Here is a 21663-nt window from a genome sequence, read left to right on the forward strand (position 1 = left end):
TTGAACAAAATAAACCAAATCGTAACTGGGTTTTCAAAACATACCTCATATAAGTCATTACCTATACTTGATTAATTTTTGAATCGTCGATTAATCGAAGACGATGAAATTTCGAGTTTTAATGGAGGTTACGGTTGACGGGAGGAGGAGAAGAGAAGAAGAAAGAAAACAAAATTTTCAATTTAGCTTTGGTTTAGGTTAAAAAATTGGGAGAGTAATCTAGTCAATTTATACCCCCTATAGGACATCCCCTAACCAACTAGAGGGACATTACTATCACACTGCCGCCCCTCTAATACACCATGCCGCCCCTATAACAAGCTTGATCCAAAAATAGGCTTATGGAGGTTGAACAATACGTAGCCGCCAACCAAATGATAACATATGATCTAAAAAAATTCTTTGACTAGATTATTATGCACTCAACCTAATACGACGTTTTCCAAGTTCATTTATTTTCAATTTTTTTTTTTTTTTGAGAGGAAAAGGATATATATTGCAAAAAAGAAAAAAAAAAATATTTACAAGAGTTCAAGCTGAACTCAATCTGAGTTCCAGAAAAACTCACACCGGAGGAGAAAGAAAAGAATTTACAAGACAATTATATCTTCCCAGTTATGTAAAATTTGATTGATTGAATATCCTTTGAAAATGTCTGTATCCAAACTCCATAAGCAAACGTCCAACTTAACAGCATAAATCACTTCATCTTTTGATCTTGCTCTACCCATGTGCTATGTTGTAAAAGGCGCTCAGGGTTTTGGCGGGCGGGCGACATCCATAGCGCCCGAACGCCTTAATTTCCTCTGGTTTATACGACAACGATATTAATGGCAAGTTGACGGATATTCTCTCAATCAAAGATATTATAGAGATTTTACAATCAATCATAATCAAATATTCAATCAAATCTTAAAGAAGGAAAGCCAAAATAACCGTATATGAATATCCTCAATATATTCTTAATTAACCAAAGATTACAACCAGTTAAATTTCATATTTGCAGGATCCTCGCGCTATCAAAGGAAAGTCAATGAAGAATTTACAATATAATAGGAAAATAGTTATCTAATTACAAATCTTCTCTTAATTTTAGCACGAAATATAAGGACAACTTTAATTTTAATATGGATAAAGATTAACACCAACTTTCTTTTCTTAATTTTAAGTATCGTCAACCTCTTCTTTTTCCATCAATGTGTCTCTGTTTATATATTCTTTTTTTTTAATTTTAAGATTAACAGGAGTGACCATTTATTTTTTCCAATCACTATTTGCCAATATATATTATGGATTCATCATACGTACTTTGGTTATACAGCAACAGACGCTCACTCAATAAATCATCACATACGTTGAGGATTTGATAGTTTAAATAAAACGTGATTGATTTAGTTTTAATGGCCAAGAAGCATTAACTGTATTAGTGTTCGCCTAGGGCGCCTTAGGCGCGCCTAGCGCTAACACAACATAGCCCATGTGTACCCTTCAATTGCGCTCCAACCGTAGCTCCCAACATATCGCAAATGGGAGAATCTGCCACACAATCCTTCTTTGCTCTGAAGTTCTATGAATTCCCCAGCTTAAGAGAATAGAGTGAAAAGTTCTGAGCATTACCTACATGACCTGCATGGACGAGATAAAATAGTTCCAGATGTGTTGAATCCAGCTACAATCCCCAAAAAGATGCTCCAAAGTCTCAACTGCATTGCAAAATAAACATTCCACCGATGGAATAAGCATTCCACAGCGTTGCAGCATCTCTCTTGTTGGAATCGACGCATGCATTGCTTCCCACAAAACGAAACAGACTTTCGGTGGAATGAACTTATTTTCCAACACATTGTAACCCTCCCAATCATCACCAACCATAGCTAATTTCCTGTAAATCACTTTTGCAGTTGCTTCACCTTGAATTTCGTCATCTCTCAAGAGATAGGACTGTATTCCTTACATCAAACTTAATTTCCAGGAGATCAATTCTCCGTCCAGTTCTCTTGTAAACAGCAGATTCCAGTTTAATTCATAAACATCTGCTATAACGATAAATGATGATACAATATTAGAAAATTCAATGCAAATATTAGAATCACGTAAGTGTGACATTTGTCCAGCTTGGTGTTTGGTACTTAGAATTAACGTTGACCTCGGTTGACTCAGTTAAATACTGACTTCTGTTTAGAAATTATATTAAAAAATTAAAAAAAATAAAATTATTGGAGAAGTTTACTACCATGCCCTTCACTTTCCAAACATTTTACATAAACCCATCTTCTTACCTCTCAAAATCCATCAACGCCGCCGCCACCACCTTCCCTGCCACCATCACAACCACCTCCGCGCTTTCTTTGTAACTCTTAATTGAAGGGAAGTGATTTCCCACTTATACAACATTGTCTGCACAATACCACCGTTCTCCGCTGATACCACAGTATTACCAAATAGGGACTCCAAACGAGTTTACACAAATCAAACAAAATAAGAACCCTAATTCAAACCAACAACCAAAATTTCCTAATTCAATCAAATCCTAATCAAAGTTTTCCTTCGGAATTCCAAAAGCAGAAACGCAATCTAATGTCACTTCCCAATATCATCAACTCTGAAATCATCTCAGTGTTTCCATCAATTAATCTCTTCCTGAATTTCTCCATCTATTTTTGTATGTATGGAGATGAATAAGATGAGTGTTAATAAAAATAAAGTCAAGATCAAGAAAAAAGTTGTTCATGAATCAATAAGATGAGTGCCGGAAAAATTACTTCACGTGCTCCCTCAGTTCCTTATGATTTTTGCATTTCTCCATCTCATACAACGAGAGTGTTGATTTTAGAAAGTAAAATTGAAATTTTGATTTCGATTGGAAAAGTCTGATAGCTTCCTTAACTCCAAAACCTTTAATAATTCTAGCAAAAATATATTTTTTGTTTATCACAAAGTGGGAGGGCATCGGTCAAATATCACTTTCAACATAAATTTTGATTTCAAATCTGAAACCAGTGAGTTAGAGAGGTAGAGGTGGTGGCGGACGCGGGAAAATGGTGGATAGTTGTTTCAGTGGGGAGGAAGATGAAAGAGGAAATGCTTTTTAGGTTAATATATCATGAAATTTCTGTGACCGTCCACGTGTACTGAGATCAACGGTTTAGGTAAAATACCAGAAAATAGTTTGGGTCAATTCATTAAAATTAAACTTAACCTAGGCAATGGAAGTCAACGTGAAATCCAGGTACCAATCGCAAAGCTGGGACAAATGTTAGACCAAACTCAAAAATTGAATAAAATATGAGTACCAAAAACAAAATAATCCTTTTATCTATGGGGTTAAATCAGTGGAGATCTTAACAAGAATTTTCCGGTAAGAGCCTCTAAAATTTTATGCGGCACAAGTTCTGAGGCAATACGAGCAAAAGCTTGCATCGGTGCATCAAAGCATGTTTTTGATGTTTGGTTCGCATCGCTGTCAGGGACGGCGCTTCAGCTCCATATATCATTACTTAGTACAGTAGAACTTCGATAAATTAATTACTTCGATAAAATAATAATTTTTTCCGGTACCAACTAGACTTGTACAGACTAAATTTTAACTCGATAAGTTAATAACTTCGTTAAAATAATAATTTTTTCATGTACCAAGACTATTAATTTATCGAAATTTTATTGTAGTTAGAATATAATTTTGGCTTGAACACGTACAACTAATTCTGATGCCAAGAGAAACCATTTTTCGGCCAGCAGTCAAATTACATGCTAACAACATAAAGGGACATGAATTGTATGACGAAGGTGATACATAAACACCAAATTTAACCAGCAGACTAGCATGGCTGACCAAACCGGGCTCTTACATGAAATAGAATATTTAACAATTTAGTGATATTTTGAAAACTTCACTGATATATAAAAATAGAAAATTGTTGAGATTCGTCTTGCATGGTATGGAAAATTAAAGATCTTATCTATTGGGCTATCCTAATTGTGCAAGCCGGATTACGAGGTTAGTTAGGTTTATGGATTTCGTGAGTAATTTAATTGTTGTACGTTTCATTTTTCTCTCTCTCTTCTTTTCTTTAGGAAAAAAAAACTCTAGTCTCCATTACCATCTTGCTCAGATTTGGTCCTTTTTGGACTGAGCAAAAATTCCTTTTCTTTTTAAGTTTTAGTAGTTAGTTTTTCAATAAAACTTATTTCTCTTTTGTTTTTTATTTCATTCGACATATTTCTTCGCTATTTGGAGAAAATTTTCTTCGCCATTTGGGGCGATTTTCTCTTCGCTTTGAGAGCGATTTATTCAAACCCCGATTGCTGGTTCCTGGCTTGCTATTCTCAATTCAAAAACATCGTTGATTCAACACGATATTGCTTTGGATCCATATCAATCAAAGGGATTTACGGGATCCGGGTACATTTGGATCTATAAGATTATGCGCAAATTACTCCTTTCTTTTAGGAGCATCTCTTGTTGAAGAAGAAGAAAATTATATTAATGGTCGGAATCGAATCCGGGTAATACCATCATTCTTCCCTACTGCATAAACAGAAATTGGATATCGTTGCGGTTTATGGCTCTTTCACTTCGCGATTTATTTGTAATTGACATCTATATTTGTAATAGGATTTTGATTATCTTGTATTTTGATGTTTTTGTTATTATTGTAAGCGATCACCTAATCACGATTTTGATATGAATAAATCGAAATTGTTGATTGACCAAAAAAAGAAAAGAAAAAAAAGGTCTATGGATTTCAATATGGTATCACAATAGGCAATTTTATGACCAATTATTTGTCGCGCGTCATCCAATATATATATATATATATATATATATATATATATATATATATATATATATGTGTGTGTTAGACCCGATAAGACTACATGTGACGGGACGTGTTGAAATTAGTCTCACATGGTATGGAAAATTAAAGATCCTACAATTTATAACCCTTTCCTAACCTTACAAGCCAGTTTTCGAGATTAGATAGGCCTATAGACTTCAATAAAAACATATTAAATCTTTATGGTAACAAGTACTATAGTCGGGATGGTGTAGAGTAGACCTTAAATAAGTATAAATGAAAACCATGTATATAAAAGAAAAACTATGTCGGTTGTAAAAAATGATTTGTGGATTTACACCACCACACTTACCCCATCACCTTTACATCTTAATCACCACCCTTGCACAATCTTATTTATTCTGTAACCTCCATATTAATTATGCCAAGCATAATGGTAAGCTATTTCGCCTCACTATAATTTATTTTTAGCGAAAACCAACCACTCTGATTTTTCGTGTTTCTTAAATGTAGCAATATTCTTTAGATACACTTTAAAGTTGATCAGATCTGATGCACCTTGTAGTTAAGTGAAATCACATGGAAATTGAGTTTTTATTGAAAAAACTACTTTATGGAAACTCAGTTTTCGTGTGATTTCTAACGGATACTTAGTTTCCGTTTGGGAGTTTTCAATTTTACTCTTTATTTTTCACTTTTAACTCTTTTATTTTACTAAAACTCTTATTTTCCTGTTATATCTCCATTCTTTTCTCCTACATTTTTTTTACCCATAAATAGTGTTTATCTAAATCCGTGGAAATAAATATTAGAAAAAAATAATAGAAACTGAGTTTTCGTTTGACACTGTTTACATGAAAACTCAGTTTCCGTGTGATTAAGCTAAGGGATGCCCATCACTCACAGTGAGGTTTTCTTGAGACTCATTTCCATTAGCTTCAAATAAGTTATAGCTAGGAAATCGTTGACCATTGCGTTTAGCCTTAATGGCTAGTAATGGTTGAATACCATTACTTCTAATACTTAATGCCATTAACCACCCACTATATTGTATGACCTACTAGGAATTAACCTTTGCCGTAACGACACTGTCACTAATTCTATATGAATTCTTTGTATGTGTATATTTCACGTCTTATGGTTCAAGCATATAATCATACAAAGGTATTAATAAAGTACATGTCAACCCTGGACTGCTTTCGGAACCAAGTTGTAACATTCCTCCCTAAACGTTAAATATCATATGGTTACACACACTTCAGTTCTGAGCTCTGCACCTCCGAGCCATGCAATAATCCACTGAAAAATAAGTACATACAGTATGATTAACATCACAGAAATAAGAAAAACGTTTATATTTCAACAATTCCTCGACATCTTCAAAGTAAGAAAAATGGATTTCTGGAGTAAAAATCAATTTTGCTATGGTATTGAGTTTTCCTTGTCGGGGAAGGATCTTATAACATGGTTATATTGATATTATCATGGCATGGCGAGGTTATTTTTTCTACAAAACTCAAACGAAAATGAATTTGAAGCTAATCTTTTGGTGACATGTTCCTCTTATAAAGCTCTACATTCCTACCAAAAATGAGATTATTCTGAAATACGAAACTTTACCATCCACAAATTTTAATTTCAACCATTAGATATTCATAATGGTAGATGGTAGTCTTATACATCTCGGAATACTCTCAACTTTTTTTTTCTCGGTAAATAATTTTATATATATAAAATTGGAATTTTACACCCCACATTATATGAAGAAGTACCCGTACATGATTTTAAGAAACCCTAAACATTATGAAAATCCTAACCAAAATGGAAGGTAATCACAATAATTGTGAGAAGACCTGTATAGAAATCCCAAACCCAGACGCCTCTGAGCAACCAAGAATTTTGAAACCCTAAAAGAATCTCATTTCAAAAATTAGTGGAACCCTATAACATCACAGACGGCCGCCGCCTGTTTCACCACTGTAATACCTTCTGGAAAACCTTGAAAGCTTGGTTGGTGGCTCCTTAGATTTAGCTTACTGTTAACCATGCATCTTTGACAATCAAACATCATGAAACCTGCCGCAACTGATTTCATCAACTAAACAAATACCAATCATGGATGAAATCAGTGATTTCAAGAGAGAATTGATTGAGAAAAGAAGGAAAATTGGATGGACAGCAATAACAACACCCATTGAAGCCTGATAGAAGAACCCGATTCTTATCTTGATTGAAGCTGAAACTTTGAGACTCCACCACCATATGCACCACCATCTTCAAACCTCACACCAACCAACCACCATTCAAACCGCTCTAGAAGAGTTAGGATAGATTTTATACAAGGTTTTGATTGAATATGACGCTGAAAAAGAAGGCAAACAAAGATGAAGAAGAAAAATATAGCACCATCAAGATAAGGATGGAAAGAAACCCCATGGAAACCCAACAAACCTAGATCTAAAGCTGCAACTTTAAAATCTATGAATTAGAACCCAAAGTAAAGACTAGAGAGCATACAAACATCTAACATCTAACAATAACTTTTATTTTGGTTGAGTTTCAAGTTTTGGAGAGAGGGAAACTAGAATAGAGAGAGAAAACTTTTTTCCTATACCAAATTGTAATAAGGGGATAAAGCTAGGTCACTCTCAACTTTTGTTGGAGTATAGAGATTTATAAAATGAACGTGTCACCAAAAAATTAGTTTCAAATCTATTGTCGTTTGGGTTTTATAGAAAAATGATCTCACTATATCATTATAATGTCAATATATATAACCATGTCATCGGATTCATCCCCTTCCTTGTCTTCACTCATCTCTGCACAAAAATGCACATATAACTGGATCGTAAATCTCAAAAGAAAAAAAACATGGCTGAAATCATCAATGGAGAGACCATATTACATTTATAATACTTGGAACTCAACTCTGCAAGATCAACCCACGTTCTCCAATGCCATGTAGTACTGCTTCATCGTCACCTACATCCATATCCTTATTGTATAAATCATCACAAAATCTTTTTGCAGTAGCTGATACAAACATATTGAATATGAATAGGATTTGCACGACACTATGTTGGATAAATATTAGGGCTGGTGATAACTAATAGAAAAGATCAAGGCCTCCATCTTCTCCTTTCTATTTGTGGCCATAGTAGAGTTTCCTGTGTTTCCATTGATCTCGCTTAAAGATAGTTCCTTGAGAGAAATATATAAGTTTGATATACTCTCAACCTTCGGCATTGTTGATATTCAGGTTCTCAAAGGAAAAGAATATAATTCAAAGGAGAAGCAATCCATCGTATAAGTGATCACCTAAAAAAATATAAACATGCCAAGCTCCAAACGACCGCCTAAAAAATTAAAGAAGAGTCCTTCAAAAACCAAGTATAAAGAAACTCCAAAAAGGATTCCATCATTAGAAAAAGAAAATGTAAACTGATTCAGAAATTTGTATAATCAAATACCATATTCAAGTGGCTTGAGCAGATGGATAGATACATATTTAGTCTAACAATGTTCAATCTCCATTGAGTACATGAGGGCGGCGGCCATTCTATCTCTGTTATTGTCTGAGAAGTTGGTTCTGAATAATAATATACAGGTACAATATCGTAACTATAAAGATCCATAAAGCATTTAGTACACTTAAGTAACAACATAGATTTGGTTTAAAACACTGTAATGTAGAATTTCTTATCTTTTACCAACTCTCCTTGGAACCTATGTTGAAAACATCCATATAAGTTCCAAAAAATTAACCAGCCACTTCGATTTTGAAGCAGATTACAATTTTTCAATAAAATTTTGGAAAGAAACACAATCTAACCTTTCTTCAAATTTCAGAGTTTGCAAATTCTAACGGTTCTTTCTCTAACGGTTCTTTCTCTTTATATTATTATATATGTACACATTTTACTTTAAAATTCGAAAAGGATTTTTCTCTTTTTAACGCAAAATGTGCTTCGCGTGTCATATATTCAACCTCACATTAGATGTTGTTTTAACACAAAATTGGTTAAAAAGACCAAAATCAACAGTTCCTGGGTGAAATGGATAGTTAGGTTTTGATACTGTTTAAATGGACAAAAATGTAAAAATAGGAAGGATGTAACCAGTTTCATCGTTCCCATTTGCAAATATTTTTTCTTATTTTTAATTTACACAGGATGTATCCAGTTTCATCCTTACTATTTTTTAAATTTAAGCTTACTATTTTTTTTGGCCATTTTACCCAAACTATTTTTTACTCGTCCATTTGAACCGTGATTTAAAAATACTTGGACAAATGACCCATTTTTCATTGTTTTAAATAATATGCGAGCATGAATAACATCACATTTGTCCTAATAATTAAGTTGATGCTAATTGTTCTTAGTTAAAAGCTACTTGGTCTTAGTCTCTTAGTAAGAATCCCCTACCCTATGCCGGTTCAAATTTTATAATACAATTTTATAAATTCGACACTAATCATTCTTCCCATTTTGAAAAAATGATCTCTCTCTTCTTTTTCTTTCTCCTCCTTTTTTTCAAAAGGAAAAAAAAAAAACTTTGAGCTGCCTTGCTCAGATCTGGTCCTCTTTCAAAGTTTTTGGTAATAGGTAATGAATAAGATGTTTTTACATCGTTTCTGGTGTCTTTTGACATATTTCTTCGTCGTTTTGGGGTGATTTTTCTTCGTCATTGTGGGGCCAGTTCTTCAAATTTTAATGGCTGGTTCGTGGCTTGCTTATCTCGATTCAAAAATATCGACGATTCATCACTACATCGCTTTCAATCAATCAACATCCGTATTTGTGTGGATCGACAAATTCATGGGAAAATTACTCATTTTTTTTGAGGAGCATCTCTTATCGAAGAAGACTACAATCTGATTAAATGGTCAGAAATCATTTCCGTGTATACCATCATCTCTCCCTTATACATAATAAGAAATTGGATGTATTTGCAGTTTATTGCTCTTTCTCTTCGCGATCTACTTGTAATTGATGTCCTTATTTATATTAGGGTTTTGATTATCTTGTATGTTGATGTTTTTGTCATTTTTGTAAGCGAACATGTAATCACTGTTTTTGATTTGAATGAATTGAAATATGTTTATTGTCCAAAATAAATAAACTAATAATAATAATTAAAAAAAAAATGAAGTACCATAATTGCAAATCATATGAGGTAATATTGAAAAGCTGAGCCTTACCCCGTGCATTCTTTTGGTGGTCCCATGTTCCATTATTAGACCTATCAATTTTTAAGCCTTAGGCCAGTTCCTATGGGTGTGGACAAAGAAAGAGTTTGCCATTTTTGCACCCACTATGGAGCTGGTAAAGTGGAAAACTGGCCTGGCTAAGTGGCATAGGTTTTACCGAGTGGTCGAGTATCGACGGCTAGGTCAAGTCTACACCGCTAGTTGTTTACTCCACCGCTAGCGGCTCTTATAAGACCGGTCGGTCTAGTTTACACCGCTGAATAGAATCTGATCCAACGGCCATAAACATTTCCCCCTATAAATACTACATTCCTCTACCATTTTAACTCACACCTTCTTCCTATTTTCTTAGATTTTCCAATGGTTCAAAACATGTCTATGGCTCAATTCATAGAAGAGCAACATGCAGCCGAAAATCAAAGAGTTGCACTTCGAGCTAGTGTGCAAAATGAACTAAGAAGAGCAAATAGTTGGAGAGTTGCACAACAACGCAATTTTAGCGTGTTAGAAGATGAATATATCTGCAGGAATTATGTTTTCTTCACTAATCATCCAATCGTTGATGGCGTATGACGGCTTATTCTGTTTTGGGGACGTGTTTTAATGAAATTTGAAGAAGAAACAACGAACCTCAACAATCGCAATTCGATGGTGTTGAGTGCTCGGTTCTCCATAATTTCCAAGAATGTTAATAAGTATATTTGTATGATAAGGGAAGAGGCTCAAAACATGAGAAGTGGTGAAACCCTGTTGGAGATTGATCAAAGATGTCGTGCAAAGTGGCTGCGTGACAACGGAGAGAAGTTCCGATATGCAAGTTGTTATGAAATGTTAAAAGAGTTTCCCCAATTTAATCTAGCTTATCAATTCTAAGTTCTTAATTTTAACTTATGTAAAAAACTCTAAATGAACATTATTATTTATCAAACAAAAATGCAATTACATTAACGATTTAAACAAAGCACGCTTCATATTAACGACTAACAAAACTCTCAAACTAACGATTACCACCAAATACATAATCTCCTAAGCCTGTTGGATCTTGTGAAAACTCATTATTTGGACTCTGAGATGGTGGTTGAGTAGCATCAGGTGAGTCATAACCTCAAAATGGTACCGGAGCCATTGGAGGTGGTTGAAATCGGTGAAATGCTGAACTTGTTGGGGTATAAATTAGGGATTTCCTAAATGCATCCAAATTGACATGTCCACCAGCATGAGTAAGTACAGGACCTTGGGGAATGAAACCAAGAGGAGACTGGAAATCCGTCTCCAAGTTTGTTGCTGTTGGTGGTAGCTGAGTATCCTCCACCATACTCTCTTCCATCATAGATGGAGTGTGTTGACGACTTATACGACCTCCACGAATTCCACTTCCACGACTTCCACTACCACGACTTCCACCGGGAATTTGAGAACTTGATGCTAACGGAGTCTCAGGAAATTCATAACTCATACTCTCCCTCAAAGCTTGCATCTGGCTCAAGTGCAAATTCTGGAATTGATTGATAAAAAGATCATAATTTTTACACCGATCCTGAAACTCTTCTGGTGATGCCACCACACCATAGTATGGATAGCGTGGCTGCAAACCTTCACTAGTAAGTGGAACTGTAACAACATCTCCACTTGGTGATAAAGTCTTGACTTCCCAAGGTATTGGAGGCATATTTGACGACCCCATGTGACTGCTAGGCTACGTATATGGTTCGCTCGTCGGTGGTGGGGGTTGGATGAAAGATCTGTAAGTGGAAAATTTCCTATTTCTTGAAAGTCAACACTACCTAAGTTTTGTGGATGAATAGCAATATTTAGCTTACATACCTTCTGAAACCAACTGAAATAATCATAGTCTTCTTCTGGTTGTTGGATCAAATCATCAGCTTCTTCCCAAGATTGTCCATTGTTTATCAACTTTATCCAATCATCATGTGAAAGTAGTGAAGTTGGAAACGGTTTGATTGCTTTTACCTTTCTTCCTTGTAGCTGAAACATATGTCTTTCTCCATAGTACCGAATACCTTGACCAATAACTGGATTGTATAACACAATTTGCTTAAGGCTCAACTGTAGCATGTTTTGTGTCGTTGGTTCACGGAACTCATTAATTAATGTATACGGCATTGGTGTAATGTTGACACTAGTTCTGCACAGTTGTTGCATCCTTTGCATAGCAGCGATATTTTGACCATCATTAATCTGACCAACCCAATTCCATCTTTGTACTTGTACACGACTGGAAAATTAATCGTTTATCGTGAAGATCAGGTTCGCCGACAGTAAAATAAGTATACGACCAATACTGAAAAATAACATTGATGAAAATTGATGTCTTAGTACATTCACCACTAGTTTGACAACTCGGTAATAAATCTAATAAATAGTTCTTACCTCCGTTACGACCCAAAATCCATTTAAGCTATCTGCCTTCTGACTTGAGCAATCACTGAGGCATATGTATAGCTCAGCTAAAATTGCAGAACCCCAATCATAATTTGGTGCTTTAGTCAAATCTTCTAAAGATTCCAGAAAACCAATTAATGACACTGAGCTACCATTGGGGAAAAAAACTTGACCTAACATTCATAATACAAAAATACGTTCAAGCTCGGGATAATCTTCAGCTCTGCTTATCCCCCTGGCATGGTAACGGGTCAAAAAAGCCTTCAACTCATACACTCTTAATCCAAGTGAGTGTAACTGTCTGGATTCTGGCTTTCCTTCAGTATCATTGCGTACAAGGGGAGTAATTGTTTCCATCTTCCTTGTGATATCCACTTTAACTGGTTAAATTGTACTGTGTCACCCTCACTTTTTATTCCAGTCAACATATACAAATCTAACAGAGTGAACCCTAAAAACAACATGGTCATAAAATTAAAGTTTGGAAGTGGTACTAAAATTTGTATAAAACTAAAAAATTGAATCTCTAAAAATTAAAATTTGTTTCTGAACTAAAGATTAAACTATTGAATGGAAAAATAAAACTTACCACACTCGAAATCCTTGAAAAAAACGTATTTGAAGTGTTCCACCAACATTCACAAAGAACTCGCACAATTTGAGTCTGGTGGTTTTTGCCTTTCATGAAATATAAACGCTGCCAAGGATATCTTCTCAAGGATTCTTGAACAGGTTGGAGGAGTAACTCAAAAGCTTCGGTTAGCTCAGACCACCCACCTCTTACTTTGGGTAAAAGAACTTTCTCGGGATGGTTACATAAATGCATAGATGTTAAACCAGCTCCAACCAGTTGCCTAATATCAGCGAACTCTTGCTCTTTATCCTGAACCCATACAATATCACTATCTACAACAACTTTTCCTTTTTCTTTCCTGTTTCTTTTCCTTTGTCTATTTGTTTTGGTACTACTCATTTTTAAGAAATCGTTCTGGTATGCTCTCTAGGGAAGAAAGAAGAAAAAAAAATTGTGAATGAAAAACTGAATGGAATGGTGGTATTTATAACCGGTGGAGCACCAACTGTGAACGGTGGAGACTACACCGCTAACGGTGTAAACAACACCGAGCGGTCGAGTCTCGGCTGCTAGCGGTGTAGTCTCAACCGCTCGGTGAAGACTCGATCGCTTAACTTATCTCCCATAATGGCTCGGCCAGTTTGTCAGGCCAGCTGGTATGACAAATGGAGGGTTTAGCCATCCCAAAGGAACCGGCATTAACTCAAGCAATTGTTTCTTCCTCCAGTAAAATTCAATTTGTAGACCCTGGGGGATAAAAGAAGTTTCTGACCACTAGTACCGGCCCTGCCAAACTACATTAAGGAAAAAATAACGCAAAGATCCAGGTGCACAGAGGATATGAAGCATGGTGGAATTTGGTAATTATTAAGTGCCAAAAATGCCATACTGAGTTAAAGGAATATTATGGTAGATTTCATAGCCCATGCCATAACTGGAAAGTATAACTTACTGTAAGCAAAAGGGTCTAGGATATGTTTTGAAAGAAGTTGTTACAAAAGAAGTGGTAATACCGAATTTCTAACTTTGGGACAACTTTGTTGATGATTCAATCAAGCCTACTTCTAGTTTTAGTGGATAATTCACTTTTCTCTTTCTCATGTAGCTAAATAAAATACCAAGCAAAATATAGAGGTACAAAAAAATTTACCCTCACCATGAATTCGCGAACAACGACGTAACTATTTCAATAGGTAATTAAAGATGACATAAGAACTCCAAAAATCTTAGATGAACATGTATATCAAGTTATATAGGAAAAATCTTATTTGCCCAGGTGGCTCATATTAACATTTTCCTTGTGAGTCCGAGGTCTAGGAAGCTGTCATCATGGTAGTCCCAGTTTAAAGGTTTAACCATTAATTGCATTCTAGTTTACCAACAATAAAACCCCATTTAAAACCTGGCTAAATTGGGGCATGTGCCATTTAATTGGGACCTGCTACTAGATGACAAAAAAGACATTAAAAATAACTTTCACATCACCCCTTATCCAACAATTACCTAAGTACCTATTTTATTCCTGGTTAATTAACATTAATTAATCATATTAGGTGTTAATTATGTTCTAGATGTGAGATCAACTAATGTTAAAGAGTTCTTCAAAACATCAAGCAATTTGTAGGATGCATTTAGCACATGCATCAAGCCTTTAAACCCCTAGGCGACCCTAGTGGACGAGTTATAGTCTCGTGAGGGTTTACATAGAGATCTCCCACAAAACCTATACAAAAACTTCTAAAACCATCAATCTTCGTCGGAGGAATCCGAGTCCGATTCACCCACCATCATCATCTCTGGGCATACTACCGGAATTTTGGAAACCATGAAGTGATAGCTTGCATCGAATGCGAATGATTCCCCCTTTTCCTCCAAGTAGCGCGCTTTCACAACTTCATGCTACAAAAACAAAACACAAACTTACTTTGTTACTGGTGTTTAGTAGGAAGATCAAACAACTTGGATTACGTAAAATAAACCACAAAAATACTAACAAATTGTTCAATGGAGTAGCTAAAGTGGCTAACGTTCAAAATCCGTTTTTGGATAGCTAAAAAGGCAAGTATCGCATTTTCGATGAATAGGTGCCTATCATGGACTTGTTGAACACTTATTCCATTAGGATTCCCAAACTCTTGCTTATATTTGTTGTATACCCTTACCCAAAAGTTTATGGCATCCACCCTTACGGAGGACTGATTTCTAACTCGAGTTTCCGCGTACCATGCTTTGGTGATGGATAAATCTTCATTTGAATCAAATGAAGTCATTGTGGAGGTATGAAATGAGTAATTGTGGAGTATATGGAGTGAGAGGGAATACAATGATCAATTTTGGGGCAAATGGGGTCCAAGGATAAGGTCTCTATATATAGAGAAAGTCCCTAACGGATTTTATTTTTTTTTGAAAAAGTGAAATAAGTTGAAAAAATCGGTCTTCTCGAAGGTCTGCAAAATCCAATTGTATTTTTATGCCAGCAGGAATCCGTCTTTCTTGTAACCAATATAAACCGATTAAAGACATGTAAAAAATTTGAATTTTCACTGACACTAATCGGTTTATATAAATGCATATGTGATCCGATAGTAGCTTGAAAAACATACAGGAAAAAAATCATTTCTAAACATAGACCGATTCATTTATGTAATATAGACAATCGATTTATGTTGACATATCGAGCAGCCCGATTGTTGGATTGTCAGGCTATAATTATTGAGAAACATATAATTATAATTAAAACTTTAAGTGCATTAAGTTCAACACAAAGATCATCCAAAATACAAACCTTAACCATCCCAAAAGAATGTTAAAAACTTAAAACAACCACAAGTCTTAATGTCTTATAAACTTAAGCTTTTAATATCTAAAACTTAAACTTAAATAGTAGGAGCACCAGCATCAGCAGCAGCAGCACCAACAGGAGCATTTGCAGCACCACCATCAGCAGGAGCACCAGCATCATCAGCATCAGCAGCAACACCACCATCAAAAGCAGCAGCTTCTGCTTTAGCCATAGCTTGATATTGAGCCATTTCTTCCCACATACCTTCCATAAATCCATGACGATTCCTCTCAGCTGAAGTCATGTTTCTCCCCACCCTAGTGAACCTCGTGACCTCATAAAGATCTTCTTGTGCAAGCTTGTCTATCAATGCGAGGGCTTTTTCAAGACGGGTCTCATGCCCAAAATCAAACTTATAAAGGCTTCTTTTGGCATTGGTTCTGGTTCCCTAAGAATATCCTCTAAGGTGAGATCTCGAGTAAGAAACACTAGGTGTCCGAAGTCTATATCTACATACAAAAAAAAAACCAAGTTAACAATTGGTACATAACTAAACATATGTAATCAGATTCTCAACAACAAAACACACAGGAATATCAAACATAAACAATTGGTCTATGTGATACATATATAAATACCAATTGTGGAATAGAATCTGAAGAGACAATCTTAATCGGTAAATTAACAAGCACATAAAACCCGATTATGGGATCGCATAGTTCAAAAAAATATTATTGTACCCCGAATCGGATTATTCTAAAGCACTTATAAACCGATTATGGTGATGTATTTTCATATTTCGTTTCTAAACCTAGAATCGGTTGATGTTAATCATCATATAAACCGATTACTCTGCATGCTCTTCATGGTAAGGGTACTAGGGTACATCAATATTACTTAGCACCTAGCCCAAAGTTTCTTTCCCAGATCACTGCACTACGTACCATCCTAAAGTTTTAAAACATGTGATTGCTCAATCGACACTTAGACCTCCCTGACTTGACTAGTATACTTTCAGGCAGCCCCGCTCAAAACCCAGAATCGGTTTATTCGATATGTCAACATATACCGATTCTAGGTGTAATCAGAGATTTTGATGGACGAAAATCGAAGATTTAAACATGTAAATCAATGAAGAAATGTGAATCATAGAATGGGTTGATGGAGATTTACCTATTTCTTGGTTGGATCAAAGATCGTTGGAAAAGAGGATGAATTTTTTTTTATCAGGGTTTTGAGAATTTGGAAAGATTAGGATGAAAATAGAAAGTTTTCTGATATAGGTTTTTATGTTTTTGGATTTTGCTGAAAATGGAAAGGATTAGAATTTATATGAGATTGTTTTAGGAATTAATGTGGGGGTAAATTAGTATTTTTGAGAAGTTTGATAGCCTATAATAATTTGGTGGAGTGGGAAGGCAAATTTGATAGGCCCCAATTTAGCTAGGATTTAAAATTATACTTCTTATACAGTATCCACTTGCACATTGCATCACTTGGAATGCCATCTATTAATAAATCAAATGATGAGAGTATTGAATACAAAAAAGAAAAAAAAGGTCATGTTGAAGCTGTAGACATAGCATATTCCTAGGATTGCAGGGATAAAATAGGATGCACTTGTGAATAACAGCTTATTTATGTCTATCCACCCGACTTATATGCACATTTTCTAACTTTAACAATATGGTTAGTCCACGCCTGTGCAAGTAATTAACTTGAAGGTAATAAATAAATAAATAAATAAATAATAATAGGAAATTCTAAATTTTGTGTTTCTAATTAAAAAAATTATAGAAACAAAATACATTTTTGATATTGAATAGAATACATATTCCGACTAAGCGAACACAATAACTAACATACCTACTTAAGGGTGCACACGATACGGTTCGGCTCGGTTCTTGAAGAGACCGAGTACCTGTACTTCCCTAGTCTCGGTTCCAAAATTTTGGAACGGTACCTGTATCTTGTACCTCGGTTCCGGTACCATTCGGTACATGTCCGGTACCAGTCGGTACTTTTCCAGACAGAAATATGTCTTTTTCTCTGACAACATAAGTACTTGTTTTTTTCCTGTTTTTCAATATATTAAGTAATATCTCAATAAAAAGACAAAACACCAACTAATAAGTAGAAATATTACTAGCAAACCAAACAAACAAAGTCTTGAAAATCTGAAAAAAGAAGCAGCAGTAGGCAGTAGCACACAAACTGACAAACACACACGATAAAGTCTTGAAAATCCGAAAAAAGAACAAGTAGCAGTAGGCAGTAGCCACAGACACACATACTAAGTCTTGAAAATGAGAAAATCTGAAAAAAGAACAACTAGCAGTGCAGCTAGTGTTGCAGTAGTCTTGAATCTTAATCTTCTAATCCATGTCAGCAGCACTTGTGGTGGCATCAGTGTTGATAGGACCAAGTAACGCTGTAAAAACAAATAATAAAAGTTAGTAACTATTAGTCTATATCTATTACTGCCAAACACAAGTAATAATGTAATATGTATATCAGCAATGTATATGTTTGTACAATTGTATGTTACCTTCTTCAAGTTCAACATCATCATCTGGTATGTAATCAGATAGAAGATCAAGTTGGACTTGATGCATCCATGAATTATTGGTCAGTATATACAATTCAAACATGAATCATTGCTGGAAAAAAATCTAAAGAACACAAACAACATGCATTCAAAACACCAAGCTGAATCCATAAATCCAAAATCTAATTGGTACCCATTGTCTGTTGAAACTAGATGTTACCAAGATTTTTAACTTGAACCAAAACACCAAAACAATTGGCATAAAGAAGAGAGCCTTACTTTGTAAGACCGAATCTCAACGACTTTTTTCAGTGAAGGAGCAACACATGCACATCGGTATTGCTAAGCAGAACAGCCTATTAAATTCAGCAACAAATTCAGTCTATATCAGCAGATACATATGTAATCAAAATGATACTATCATTTCAGAAAACACAAATTCAATTAAGAAATTTTCTGAAAGGAGATTCAATTATCCAGTGAGAAGAAATGATTCATAATAAAGGCAAAATAGGGCTTTAGGGTTTCAAAATGATAACACTGGTAATTCATTCATGTCATCAGATCAATAGAAACTTTCAGGATAGACAAAAATAACATCAACTATTTTTTTTCTTCATTTCATTAGATATGGAAACTACAAATCTAGATTGTATCTTACCAAATCGAGATTTAATGAACCCAGTAGTCAAAAATCAAAATCGAGAGGTGGTGTAATGAAGATCGTGGAGTTAAAGTCTTGAATCTTGATACAATGATACAACATAAAAAAAATCCGTCAATCACAGGCATAAAAAAATTAAAAACAAATTAAACAAAAAAGATGAAACAAATCAAAAGAAATGACGAACCTGATTTCTAAGAGTGAGAAATTCAGAGATGATTGAATATTTGAAACAAAGAAGATGGATTTAGTAATGGGGTTCTTCACTTCTTCTACTTCTCATAGAAAGGAGACGGACAAAAAAAAATAAAGGAAACTGATAAGAGAAACCCTAGCTCTGTTATGTTGGCTTATATACCCCCCTATAATCTAACGGCTATTACTAATCTATGTTCCCCTAAATCTAACGGCTCTTAATATTCGGTACTTTCGGTCCGGTACGGCACGGTACTTGTAGTGGACCGTGTACCTGTACCCCCAGACCCCGGTTCCTATTTTTTGGACCGGTACCTGTACCCCGTTTCTCGGTTCGGTCCAAAATCAGGTACGGTTCCACCGGTTCCGGCGCGGTCCGGCGGTCCGGCTCGGTTCCTGTGCACCTTTATACCTACCGCAAAACCTAGGGTAGAGTAGATTTGGAATGATTGGTAGTTCAATATTACTGGGATCTTGGAACAACAGGAAACATGAACAAAATTAGTATATTTAAGTCGCATAAAAACTGAAGCATCTTTACAAACATGGGACCCAAAAAAAAGTATAAAAGGATCGTAGAATTAGTAAAAGAAAAGTTTGTCTTACAAAAATGCATATGTTGTTATAATTTTCCAGGCTTTGATGGGTTTTATGTTGCCATTATTTCTGCTTTGTGAATCATTGATTCTCTGTTGCCATCATTTATGCTTTGTGGATCGTCCATGTAAATACATTTTGGTCAAGGAGATTTCAGAAAGGTCCCCTCGACCTAATGAGAAGAATGATATTCAAGATGTGAAAAAGGTTCTTATAGATGGAAGCAACAGTGGAGATATGAATGACAACCTTAATCTGATAATTGAAGGATACAAGGATCTTATATATCAACAGGCTGTTAAAATCCTCCAAACAAAATTCATATGGTAAGGACTCGAACTTAGTCTCGTATTTTGATGACAACAAGTTTTACGAAAACTTTTCACCAAATTGCTAAAACAAGGTTGAAATCTCACTTACAAAAAAAAAACTGGTTGAGTGAGATATGGTCAGGTGTACTTATTGGTATTTTCTTTCTAATTAGTCGAGCTATTTTCTTATTGTTCATAGCTAAACTATCATCTACAGATAGCACTGCCTAAGTATTGTTTGTATCTCAAGAATCTCTTCGTTTTCTTATTGTTTTAGTTTCGAAGGATTTTTTATTGCAACTAAGTTGCCTGCTACTCTTGTGCTCTAAATTATTTCTCTGTGGAGATATAAAATTTATTGAGCCAAAAATTTGTGAAAGAAAATCTTTGCGTAGCAAAATTACTGTTGAGTCTTACGGTACGTTTTGTTTTGCGGTTTTCTTTTCTTTTGTTTTGTTTTTTTTTATTTTGGGTTCGGATTGTGTTCGTACGGGTACCCATGACTTACTTGTCACGAACTGTCTTTAGAAACCCTAAAAGTCACCTTCCCTAAGAAACCATTTAAATACCATACCTATTGATTCACGTACGCATACTCTAGGTTATTTTCGTTTTGACAAGAATGTCCTTACCTTCTCGCACTGGTGGTTTTGCATAGGGCTGCACAAGACCCGCCCGACTTACCCGAACCCTCCCGTACCCGCTAAACCCGAACTCGCCCGTAGCGGGTTGGTAGTTGGTTATGAATATAAAAACCTTCTATAGTTGGGTTGGTAGTTGGTTATTAGACAAAAAACCGCCCAAACCCACCCGCAAAACCCGGTAAATATAGACCGTTGATAGAAACTAATCCTAGCCCTCCATTGATTGAAACTCTAGCAGTAGTGAAGGAAACTTACGGTATTTGTATTGCAAAAATTATTGGGCCCGTATTTTGATATAATATTACATGCTATGGGCATTTGGGAATTTTCTTAATGGCTTGATGCTATATACGCCTTGGCAGTAGAAAGTCTCTCAAGTTTCAGAATCACTAATTACTTAGTTACCTTAGTGTTTCCAATCAACATAGTCACCTATATGAGACCATCGGTTAGAATGATGATATTGAAGACGACTTCTAACCATTTAGTTGTGCTCTCTAGGTTTCCAAATGTGCTGAAGACGATGATTGCAGGCGAAAGAAGAATTATTAGTCAATTCGATCCCGGCAAATGAAGAAATATAGGGGAAATGATATTAAGCACGTGTAATTATTACCTCAATGTCATGACGCCCCAAAAGCTGGGGAAGAGAATTTTCTCCAAGCGGTTGTTATTAGTAACCAAAGGAATAGTCCATTTGCAAGCATCATAGCTAAAATTATCGGCTGTGTCGAGACACATAAACCTAACATGCCTGTTTTACACATAAACCCGTTAATTTTTCTTTGCTACAACCTGAAGCGGGTTTAAGCGGGTTAAAACCCGTAACGGGCCGATACTTTAGCGGGCGAGGTTGGTTATGAAAATAAAAACCCGCTAGAGTTGGGTTAGTAGTTGGTATTAGCTGAAGCCTGACCAACACGACCCATGTGCAACC

This window comes from Papaver somniferum, unplaced genomic scaffold (genome assembly GCF_003573695.1).
Source record: "Papaver somniferum cultivar HN1 unplaced genomic scaffold, ASM357369v1 unplaced-scaffold_18, whole genome shotgun sequence".
Taxonomy (NCBI): domain Eukaryota; kingdom Viridiplantae; phylum Streptophyta; class Magnoliopsida; order Ranunculales; family Papaveraceae; genus Papaver; species Papaver somniferum.